We start from the raw sequence: 12,292 nt of genomic DNA on the forward strand, positions 1-12,292 counted from the left end.
CAAACTAATTTACCTTCATTGTTTGGGATTAAAGGCATGTACCACCACACATGGACCTAAGCTTTTTATTACCTGATAGTTGCTCTATACCAGGCTGGCCTTGAACTCAGATCTGCTTGCCTCTGGCTCCTGGATTAAAGGCGTGTCTGTATTCTAGCTGGATCACACAGACCTAGAAGGTCTTTGGATGTGATCTCTTGCCAGAACAGCCATGTTCTGATTTAAAATTTCCCTACAGGGATACAGTTATTGTTCAGACATCACCACTAAAGATATCACAAGAAGATAATGAAAAAAATGCCAGCAGACTTCCTTGCACATAAATGTGTTCAGTGACTAAACCTAAATTTCAAGAAGGATATCAGATTTAAACGTGATCATTTCAAAAGAGAAGTAAGAGAACAAAGCCTCCACACATGAAACTTGTTCTGATCTTTTCAGTTGTCTTGGCGCGTCTTCCTATGTTGAATTATATAGAACGCCTAGTTGACAGACAGGCCCATGTTCATATATGCTTGGTGATGGTAACTCACCAAGTTACCAAGGCCTAGCTGCAATCGGGTGACAGTGCCTGCTGTCACAGCTCATTAATTTGCTCATTTGTCCCCAGAATTCAAAACAGTGGGAAGACCATTCCGAGAAGATGAAACAAAGCAGCCATTGTTAGATAAACTATTAGCAACCCATGTGAATTTGGCAAAGAGGACAGAGAACTTGAGAGGACAGCCAGGGAGATGACCCGGTAGGTAAAGACACTTGCCTCCAGGCCTGACAACCTGAGTTCAGTCCCAAGACCCACACAGTAAAAGCTGAGAACCAGTTCCCACAGGCTGTCCTCGGACTCCAACACAGGCTCTGTGGCGGCTGCATAACCTCCTCACCCATACGCACCACAAATAAATAAACTGTTTTAAAAAGTTCTTTTAAGGAGAGAGACTGAGTAAAGATTATATAAACAGCACCACACTTAGTCAGGCCTTCCTGTAGCTCAGTGATCTCAACCTTCCTAACACTGCAACCCTTTAATGCAGTTTCCCCGTGCTGTGGTGTCCCCCAACCAGAAAGCTATTTTCTTGTTACTTCATAACTGTAATGTTGCCACTATTATGAATCATCATGTAAATATCTGATAGGCAGGATATCTGACATATGATCTGTGACCCCCAAAACGGTCACAACCCACAGGTTGTCAACCTTGTGAACCACTGGTCTAGCTGAACTGTGCACTGGAGCCCACACGTCTAGAGAAAACTCTGGAGTACACAGTAAGTTTTCAGAATTTTTTTAAGGTGTGTGTGTATGTGTGTGTGTGTGTATGACTGTGTATATGTGTGTTACTGTGTGTGTCTGTGTGTTTGGGGGTTAGTTACTTTTCTGTTGCTGTGATAAAATATCATGACCAAAAGAGACTTATAGAAGAGAGAGAGTTTGTTTTGGCTCATGGTCCCAGAGGGGTAAGAGTCCACGATGGCAGAGATGCAATGGCAGCAGTGGCAAGCATGTTGGCAGGAGCAGGAAGCTGAGATATCACATCTTTAGGTGTTAAAAACAAAGCAAAGAGCTGACCTGAAGTGGGACAAGGCGGTGAATTCTCAAAGCCCACCCTCAATGACCTATTTCCTCCAGCAACACCTCCAAACCCTCTCCAAACAGTGCTGCTCCGTGGGGACTAAGTGCTTAGATTCCTGAGCCTGGGGGTTGGGGGTTGCTTCAGAGGTCTACCTAAGATGGAAGCAATTTTCACAAGGAAGAAAATAAAGTATTTCCTCCAGCATTCTAGGAACCAAAACCAGGAAAAGCTCCATGTGGTAAAAGCTTTCAGTTAAAAAAAAAAAAAAAAAAAAAAAAAAGATGAAGTTTTGCTAATTTTTTTTTAAAAAAAAACACAGAGATGTTAGGTTTACATAAATAATCAACCAAAACATTTACAACCATGCAATTTTCTTGTCAAGCTTATGTTTTTCTTTTTCCTGGAAAATCCATGTCACAAATATACTGTGATGACTGGTTTAAAAAAAAAAAGATTAAATAATTCTGGGTCCAGTTTGAAGTGTGGGAGAGAGAGAGAGAGAGAGAGGACTTCATTTGAAAAGTCTCCTACCAAGTTTGTTTTTAGAAACTGAGTGGAGACAGCCTACCACTGCTTGGAGGATGCTCCCTCTAAACTCGTTCTTGAGTTCTTGTGGTCAGATCTCACTTTTTTCCAGGAGTGTAAATCTTTAGTTCTATATGCAAAAATTTTAGACTTGAAATCCATGGACTATAAGAGCTATGCGGTCTTTGAAAAACGGCACGTTAACCTCCAAATTCTCAACTGTGGCTTTTCCTCTTAGAATGCACCCCCATTCACATCCCAACCAAGAGCTACATCTTACACAGGACATACTGTTCTGGCAGCAAGGACCAGCCATCCACACGCCTTCATCAGTGTGCACAGGCGCATGCTGGCCTGAAGTGCTCACGTGAAACCTGTACTGGTGTGAACACACGTGTCCTGCACTGGTGTGCACTTGGGAATTCTGTACTGAGATGCACACATGTGACCTATTCTGGCATGCACATTCGTGCTGATGTATGTTCTGTTCAGCAAAGGGCCCACGACACAGCAGAGACCCTCAGTGTGGAAGTCCCCGAGGCAGAAACTAGAGGTGCCTGGTTGTTGTGAGCAGCAAACAGAAAAGAGGCAAAGAGGTGTGAGCTGCCCTCTGTCCTGGGAGGCGGGAAAGCGGCAGTGTGCTGTGGCGGCACTCGGCAAGGGGAAAGAAAGTCTCTTCACAATGTGTTGGCAGAAAACTGAACACAGAGAACACTCTGAGGACATATGTAATTACAGACTCCGCCAGACAGATCCCATGTTGTGCCCCTTACGCGGCAGGGAGGGGCCCACTAAATCACCACTGAAGACCCGTCACACAATGGCTCCCGACCTACATCATCCTTCACTACAAACAGCTACAGGGGAGGGGGCAAAGCGGGACACGTACACAGGAGAGTACCCTGATGCAGCCCGCAATTTACCACAAGCAGCTCATGACCTTGGATCTGGGTTCAAACCAAGATTGTCTTCTCGTTTCATCTCTTCAGAGCCACTGGGCCACAGAGGCTGGTGCTCAGAGCGAGCAAGCGTGCAAGCCCTCAGCCAAGCCTCAGCTCAGCATGCATCATCCCACCCAGCATGCTCCCTGCCTGTTACCCTCCCAGGACCTGCGCTGCCTCCACACAGGAGCCGTGACCCAAAGTTCTGTGAAGGGAGGCTTCACACTGAGCTGCTTTCTCTACACCAGGAAAGCACAACGGGACACACACAATCGTGCACACATAAATGTCAAGAGAGTGCATGCACACACACACACACACACACACACACACATGCAGGAACACATGCATGAGAACACACACATGTACATTTGCACATATGGACTGACAAATGTAAGCCAAAGAATGAATGTTTAGTCTGTTTGATTCCTCTAACATCTTCTCCCAAAATAAAGAATCCTTGGTCTGGGTGCCTTATGCTTGCTCTATACGATCTCCTGTTCCAGGAATGTCAACAGAATCCCATAAAAGTGGGTAAAAAAAACTGTGCTCTATTTTAATTAAAATGTTAAAAAAAATCACACACACCCCCATCCACACTGCACACATATTTCCGAACAAACACTTTTCGGACAGTGAGGGCATTTCAGGTGGGAGCCCTGGCAGCCGTAATCATAGGGCAGGGCAAGGATGTCCAACAGCCAGCACTCCGTTCCCAAGACGCCTTCATCAGGATTGGCCTGATAAGGGGAAGACACACTGTAGCACATGCTCTTGGCCTCATAACAAGAGCTCAGAAATAACCAAGAAGTCACTGAACAAAGGGCCCCAGGACAGCCATATGTGATTTCCACACAACCCAGACAGCAATGAAGCAAAAACTGTGGCAAAAGATTCTCCAGCAATAGAATCTGAAAAGCAGTGGGGGCGGGCACAAATTGATCCTCCTCTGCATGTACAATTTCCATTTGCAAAAGAAAGGGTTATCCAAAACAATCATACATTTCAATTGTTCTCAGGTGGAAGGAAAGCCAAAATAAATTCCAAACAATCTTCCTCAGAGTTCAAGCTTTTACGTGGCCTGACCTGACCAGTTTTGTAACTGGTCTTTCCATACTTCGATTCCCAAGAACTCCTAGAGGCAGAAGTTGCCAGGAAACAAAAACTTTTAATGGTGCCCTCAAAGCCAAGTACCAGGCTAGAGTGAAGGGACAGCCAAACGGAACTTACTCAGGACAAGGGGTTAAGTCTGCAAATTTTGGGAAAGACAAAGAGAAAAGAATTAAGAGGTGGTAGCTAAGAGGGCTAAGGAAGAGGGTAAGAGCAAGCAGCCTGGAGGACATGAAGCCCTGGACTGGCAAACCCAGAGAAACCAGAGATGAAGGGCTAGGAAACCACAGAGGATGCTGCTGGATCGGGGTGAGGGGAGCTTACCCCAGTCAGAGCAGGCTGGAGAGTGGGGGGATGCAATCAAACACCAATGACAGGTGGCTGAGGGCATCCAAGGCAAGGCTTCCCTGTGACACTTGAAACCCTGAGCTGCCAGGAGGTGGCCAGTCGGGTGATAGCAGCAGACCAGAACAGGGTGGGCAGAATGTCAGTGAGGAAACAAGGGTCCATCCAGGGATGAGGGAGAGAAGGGAAGGTGTGTGTGCAAAGAGCACTCAAATGTACATACCCATACAACACACACACACACACAAAAAAAAAAAAAAAAATTAAAATTAAATCTTTAAAACAATTACTTTGAAAAAAAAAAAGGTTGTGACATTTGCTTTTGAGTCTTGTCTTGACAAACTCTAAGCTGCCTGGAATACCCTTCCCCAGGGTACTCGGGAAGTATTGAGCCAAAGGGTGCCCTCTGTGCCTGCACCTTAAAGCTTGTCACCTTCTACCTACAGGAAAAGAAAGGAGTGTTGTTTCCAACTACTGAGCAGCATGGGGGTAGAGGGTAAAGCATATGACTCAGGAAGAAACAGGCTTACTTTCCAACCATCCTTCTATGGAAAGGATGGGCTGGGTTAATTCTGTTGTTGTTGCTGATATGTTTTTTTTTAAGATTTATGTTTATTATTTTTAATTACATGTAGGGGTGTGTGTGTGTGTGTGTGTGCATGTGAGTACAAGTTCCAGCAGAAGCCAGAGGCACTGGAATCTCAGGAGATGGAGTCTAAAAACAGTGGCGAACTACTGACAGGGTGCTAGAAGCAAGCTCAGGTCTGCTGGAAGAGGAGAGAGGGGCTCCTCACCACTGAGCCATCCCTCTAGCAGAGGCCAGGTTAATTCTGGCCTCCTGCCTATTTCTAATACCATCAGGAAATATGCAGCATCCAAACCATTGCACAGAAATTAACCATTTGGTGCTATAAATGTGATGTCATTTCTGAAGGATGTTGGAGTGGGTAAGAAAAGAAAATGGGTCCAGTAGGCGCAATGGGTCTCTGTGTGCATGCAAGCATACACACATGTAACCGAAAGGAGGGCTGTGTGTATTAGACAGGGTCACTGTGGCCAGGATAAGCACAAGGCTCAGAGCAGGAACCTGATTAAAGTTCTGAGGAGTTGATCCTTCCAACCCCTCGCTAGGGAGGGGCTGGATATGGAGTCAGGTTCTTGCAGTCCTGCCCTAGCTGGTTATCACATGCAAAAGCCTCAGTTTCTTCTGTGAAATGAGACCTGTCCTCATCAGCCCCTAGGACCAGGCTGGGCACTCTTAACAACCTCAAGTACAAATGACAAGACAACCAACTAAAAATGGCTGCAGGACTAAAAACCACAACCTCACGGGACCAGATAAAGTGAAGCTGTGTGGACGTGTTCAGGCGGCCATGGAGGGGTGGCTGGAAAAGCTGACAACTGAAGGGTTTAACTCAGTGACAACAGACAAGAGCTCTAGAAGTGAGACCCGGAATTAGGGGGCTCGGGGTACATCCATTTTATAACTTCTCACAGAACGAAAGCGATGAAGGCCAACTGCAGTCCCACAGGAGACTGTGACTGAGACTGGAGTATTGAAAGGTCCTTAACTCACAGTTCATATTAACAAAGATGGATAACCGCTAGCTGGCACGGGGGCTCAGATGGTGACAAGTGTCTCCTCACTGAAAACAGGCCTTCCCTTATTAGTACATGGTTTCTTTGTCAAAATACAATAGGTCTATCAATTCCATGAGAACTACACACAATGAATATTAACCTACTCCTCCACTCCTCCCAAGAGTGGTCCTCAACCTGTGCATGTCAACCCTTTAGGATCGGAAAAACAGATATCCTCTATATCAGATATTTATGTTAAGATTTGTAACAGAAGCAAAATCATAGTTACTAAATAGCAAAGAAAATAATTTTATGGTTGGGGTCACCACAACATGAAGACCTTTATTAAAGGGCTGCAGCATTAGGAAGGCTGAGAACCACTGCCCTGGGCCAAAGTATAGAGTTAAGCCAGATTTTTTTTTTAAATGGCAAGTTTAAACAAACAAACATGTAATTCTAATGCTAGATCTAGTGTCTTATTTATCAACGATATATAAATCAGACTATGTTTTAAACACTGAAACACTAGACATACCAGTTATCCTTTAAAACTAATTTGAAGGGCTGGAGGGATGGCTCAGCAGATAGAGAAGAAAGGACCCCAGTTTGGTTCTCAGCACCTATGTTAGGGACCTCAAGATCACTTGTTAACTCCAGCTCCAGGGGATCTGATGCCTCTATTGGCCTCTGGGAGCACCTACATGCCTATATAGACACACACACACACACACACAATTTAAAAAATTAAATCTTTACAACTTACTTTGACCAAAAAACAAAACAAAACAAACAAAAAGATGTGACATTTGTTTTTAAGACTTACCCAGACAGATCCTAAGACAGTGAACCTAAGACTCTTCTGGCTTCCTTGGGCTCTTGCACTCAAATGTACATACCCATACAACACACACACACACACAAAAAAAAAAAAAAAAAATTAAAATTAAATCTTTAAAACAATTACTTTGAAAAAAAAAAAAGGTTGTGACATTTGCTTTTGAGTCTTGTCTTGACAAACTCTAAGCTGCCTGGAATACCCTGATGTTACAGAAACATGCGAGGCTATTTAAAAGGCTGCGTACTGACAACGGTCCTCTCCGTTAGCGGACAAAAGCAGTAAGGGGAACCTCAGTGTCCCGGCAGCTGGCAAGCTCTCTCCCTTATGCGCAGATGTGGTGGAGCAGCTGGGGAATGCAAGAGGCTTTGGAACAGGCTGCTATGTGATCCAGAATAACACTGCCTGTTCATCCTCCCCACAAAGGAAGCAGCAGCCCTGCACAGGCCTGGCGCATGCCCTGGGCGAAGGGAGGGGGCCCTCCTTCTAACCTTTATACCCCTCAGCCCGCTCCAGGGACCGCTCACTTTCCAGTGTGGGAGAGAGCTACATTTCTTGTCCAAATGTGGAACCCGCACAGTGGCAGCCCCCCCCCATCTACACCACAGACAGGAGATTCCGGCTGTGAATGACTTGACAGGCTTCTGTCCTCTCAGCGTTTGAGAGATGAAGGTGTAGCACGCAGAACACAGGGGCCGGAAGAGGAGAGCAGGACAGACCGTTTCTCCACTTAGTTCTATGAAGCTGAGAGCGTTCCCAGTGTTTCCTCATGTGCAAGAAACACCTTGGCTGCTCCGTGTTTGTTCAGCTTCACCCCTGCATGCCTTTTTCCCCAGCAGCTTCTCAAAGCACAGCCATGTTCAGGTTATGCAGTCTACCACACTTGAGGAAGCATGGCTGACAGGAGAGCTCAGGCTCCCCTTTCTCCACATCAACACACTAAAAGACTCAGAAAAAAAAAAAAAAAACACCTCTTCCAAATAAAATGGTCCCTCTTTTCAAGACTGGGACAGCACAATTTTCAACGAAGCAGCTTTTTTTCTTTAGTATTATAGATGGCTCATTAAATGGTCAAAAGAACACGTACTTCCTTTTCTCAGTTCAGTTTTAAGTTGTTTGGGGTTTTTTTTCTCTAAAGTCTTGTCTTGTTGGTAATTTGGACACTGGCTTTAAGTTTAAAGGAAAGGGAAATGACTGGAAAGCTAGCCACAAAATTACACAGCAGCACAGCCAGGAGGAAAGCCTCATAGTTCCGGAGGCCCTTGCAAATTCCTCCTGCCAGTGGACAAAGTTTCCATCACCAGCAGCCTTCCCCACCCTTAGCTTGCTGACAAAGAAGACAAATCCTTCACTGCTCAATACTGAAGAACTGACAGAAAGGGGAGGGGAGAGGTTGAGCAAGCTATTGACTGTGGCCTTCTTTACCTATCTAGATGACACACAACCAGAAGGCAGTAGAATGCTGTTCTTACATCTCACTGGTTGGTTGAGTAGCTACTATGTGCTGGGCACCGTGCCAAGATATAGATAGATAGATAGATAGATAGATAGATAGATAGATAGATCTATATGATCTCGTTTTTTATCCCTGTTGCTGGAAATCAGGCTAGACTACTATTATCCCCACCTTAAAGGAAGACAAGGAACCTCAGAGGGGCTGAGCAGTTGGCTAAGGCAGCATCAGCAGTGAATGCAGCCTGAGGCCAGCCCCTGTGACTCCACACCCTAGGCCTTCACTCATTACCCAGGGGGGTCCCCAAGGCTGGCACAGCACCAAGACATCCCGAGCCCAAGAGCGTCACTCTAGATTCACTCTCTTTTTAAAGCCGTACATTCTAAGTAGCATTCTAAGTCCTGTATCTTAACATGAGTTTGGAGTTAGAAGACAATGCGGACAGCATATCCTTAGGTTTGTAAAGGAAACTCAGGAGAAAGGAGTGTGTTACAAAAAAAAAAAAAAAAAATCAGTCAGGAAAAGCAACTTCCAAAGCGCCTCTCACTTAATTGAACACACTCAGGCCTGTGGCCATGTCATGCAGGGAGGGGCTGAGGGCTCTGCACCAGGGAGAATTACTGGCCCCAGGTCCACCCGGTAAGATGCCATAGAGGCAGTGACTCCTGGTCCTCTAACGGGACTGTCCTGTACTTCCACAGGTTTGCTTGTTTTTCGAGATTTAATTTCCTGCAGCATTCCTTACGCTTTACAAAAAGTTGGTGTCGCTGAGGTGGTGCATTGGTGGAAGAAGTTTAACCTCTAAAAAGATCAAACGTGACCAGGATGACAGCATGGATTTATCGGCTTCCGAAAACCTCCTTAGCTGAACCCCTAGCCGTCAGGAGGCGGAGACCGGGACTGTGGTGAGCTCTGCCAGCCTGAGATACAGCTGAAACCCTGGCTCAAAACAACAAAACCGGAGCAAGCAGAGCTGCCTCAGAAACGGCCTTTCAGACAACAGCGAGCCCTCAACACCCCTCACAGAGCAGGACCCACCTGCCTTAACCTGTTGACCCCTCAGCCTCTTAAACCTTCAGTTCTCAAAAGCCACCTTCTGAAGGAGGCAGTGGGGAGATGCCAGGATCAGCACAGGCTGAAAGTATCACGCAGGTCCTCAAAGACAGCCCCGCCCTTCCAACAGCAGACTGAGCTCACGCTGAGTGATGTGAAAGGAGACGGAGGCACTGACCCCGGGGGCCGAGCACAGTGTGACTGCTTTTTCTTCAGCAACACTTCCTCCCTTCAGGTCCGGGTCCTAAGACACACAGGACCTCCTCCGACATCTAAGCTAGCTGCAATGACTGCCTGTGCTAGGGTCTTCAGAGTGACCCTGGTCACTGAGAGAGCGATGGGATGGTGGGAACCAAGTGGCAACCGTGGTAAGCTGACTTCATCAAGTCCTACACAAATTTCTTAACCCTGCGCCGGACCACACTGTGGCCCGGGTCTGGAACCTCTCCTCCCATGGCTCCAGTAACACAATGCCCACTTTCTGGGACTCCACTCTCTAGGTGCTTGGTGGGGAGGACGGCTGAGGGGGAGGCACCGCCGTCCTGTCCCGCCCCGGTGGAGCCCGCACAGGCGCAGACTCCTGAGGGAGGGGCGTGGGCAGGCGGAGGCAGGGCGCGCTTAGCGCCTGGTTCAAACCCTCCCAGGTCCTGCCAAGGCGCGGCCCAGGGCTCGGGAGCCTGGGCAGTCCTCAGCCGCCTGGGAGAGGGAGGAGATCGCCAAGTTGGAAGTGTGTTAGCTCGTGCGCCCTGGCCTCGGAGCACTCTTCCCCGCCTTTCCTCTCACCTAACTTCCCCGAAACTCGGAAATCCAAAATCCAAACAGGGCCGGCCTTCCCCGCTCGGTAGCGGGGACGGAAGTGGGTGGGATAGGCGGCCGCACGGTGCCTTTGTTACCCGCCCGGGACCTCATGAGCTAAAACAACACCGGGTGGTAGCGGCCTGGGGACCCGCCGCCCCTCCGGGCCAGCGCCTTCCGGGTTCCCGCCTCGCCCCCGCAGGACCGCCGGCCGCCGGGAAACCCACCCCGGGTCCCGCCTGGGGGGGGGGGGGCGGCGGCATCCCGAGGACTGCGCTCCTTGGCTGGGGGCTGCTTCCCCCGCGCCCGGCCACTCCTCACCTTGCCAAGTTCTCCCCGAGCCTCCCAGGCAGGATCGCGACTTCCCGCAGGCCGGCAGCCCCACCGTCCCGACCAGCGGCTCTTTGCCAGGAGCCTGGCTCACCCACCCCACCCCCGCCTGGGGATGATTCACTTCGCTCCTTACCTGGAGGCTCGCAGATCCCCTCCCCTCCCCTGGCCCGGGCGGTGATCGGGAGCTGGCGCCCTCTGCCGGGCCGAGGAGGGGACAGTGTGGGGCGCAACTCAAAGCAGGGACACCCCTTCCTGAGCAGGAGCCAGGCCGTAGGGGCGGACTGGGCCAGATCCTAAAAGCTGTGCCTGCGCCCAGAACAGGCACGCAAGGCCAGAGCTGCCCCCTCTGCGGGCCGTGAGGCCCAGTCCTGTCACCAACCGCTGTCCCCCCCCTCCAACAGTGCCCCGAAAAAAACCACGATGCGTCCACAACACACACGTGCAGCTTTAAAACACCGAAGAGCAGCGTTTACGGCGTTCAAAGTAAGTTTGTGCCCGCGTCTCAGTGGCTCTTGTCTACCTAAATTAAAGGAACGGAAGGAAGGGGCGGGAGCCTGTCACACGCCGGGTCCGGGCAGGCTCCAGGTGCACTGGCAGCCAGCGGTGCAGGGGCGCCGGGTGGGGGAGTGGCCAGGACCTGCATCTCTCTCTCGCCGCGGTAAACACACTTCAGCAGCTGAACTCTCAGTCCCCCCGCAGGGCCAGAGTGAAACTCAGGGGTCCAGTCGAGAGAACGGCTCAGAGAGAAGGCCTGTCTCAGACCCGGACGACACCCCCGCCAAGAGACCCCTACTTTCCGACCCCACTCACCCTCCCGCGCTCCGGCGCAGTCGCCTTGCCCACCTGCCGCCCCAGCGCCTGCGACGAGGTCCGCGCTGGCCCTCGGGGTCCGCAGCACCGTCCTCGGTCCCGGCTCGCTCTCCAGGAGCGCGCGGGCAGAGTCTGCGCCGCTCCGGGTGGGCGCAGCGTCTGGGGCAGAGCGGTCTGCGGGCTTGGAGCTGACCTGGCGCCTCCTTCCCGAACAGCCGGTGCGCGAATCCCCGCGCGGCGGGCGGGCGCCGGGTATTAATTGTGGGGCCCCCGGGTGTCCGCCGCCGGGCGCTCTGAGTGGCTCAGATGGCGCGCCAGGCCAGCGCAGCCGGTGCGAGCGACCCACCCCCTGGGCGCGCTCCCGCCCAGGCCGGGCCGGGGACGCGCTCCGCGCACGCGCCCCGCTGCTCCGGGGCTCCTCGGCCCTGGGCTCTGTTACCCGAAGCTTCCGGGAGCCAGAGACACTACTCAGCTCCGAGTCCCGGAGCGGCAGGCTTGAGCTTCCAGCGATTCTAGGGGTAAGACCTGACAGCCCAAGCGAGCGCTGCAGCCTGTAGCTCTCCGGGCTGGTTGCCAAGGAGACCGACCTTGCTAGGCCTTTCACATCTGTGCAAAGTCCAGTCACACCGGTGCCACCGCCGCCACGACCACCACCACTGGACTCCAGGAAGACTCACTACCTCACTGGCTGAGCTCTCCAACCGATTAGCCCAAGACTGCAGCCCTTCGCCTCCCCATCCATTGGGTTGCTGATTCGCCCCGTCTTTAGGCGGGGCCAGCCAATTTGCATTTCTCACAAGCTCCCAGGTGATGCTGAGTTAGTTTGTGAAAACGCTGAGTGAAGAGCAGAGCGATAGATAAATTTAAATGTGGAAATTACGTTGCATTTCTGTTTGAGCAGACAATGTTAGAATTGAACTTCCTTCCAATCCCTGCTCGCT

General features: G+C 50.2%; 1 protein-coding gene across 7 annotated transcripts in view; it reads right to left on the bottom strand.

Moving 5' to 3' along the window:
* Positions 1 to 11,523, bottom strand: part of Svil (supervillin) — a 185,428-nt gene extending 173,905 nt beyond the window's left edge. For 2 of the 7 annotated variants that reach the window (XM_060380646.1, XM_060380643.1), the window contains exon 1: positions 11,385 to 11,523. The gene's annotated coding sequence lies outside the window, so the exon portion shown is untranslated. Of the gene's footprint in view, positions 1 to 10,529; positions 10,621 to 11,351 lie in introns of those variants that run through there. The other 5 variants (XM_060380649.1, XM_060380645.1, XM_060380648.1 and 2 more) reach the window with 3 other exon arrangements.
* Between the last annotated feature and the right edge of the window lie 769 nt (positions 11,524 to 12,292).

Source organism: Meriones unguiculatus, chromosome 3 (genome assembly GCF_030254825.1).
Source record: "Meriones unguiculatus strain TT.TT164.6M chromosome 3, Bangor_MerUng_6.1, whole genome shotgun sequence".
Classification (NCBI taxonomy): Eukaryota; Metazoa; Chordata; class Mammalia; order Rodentia; family Muridae; genus Meriones; species Meriones unguiculatus.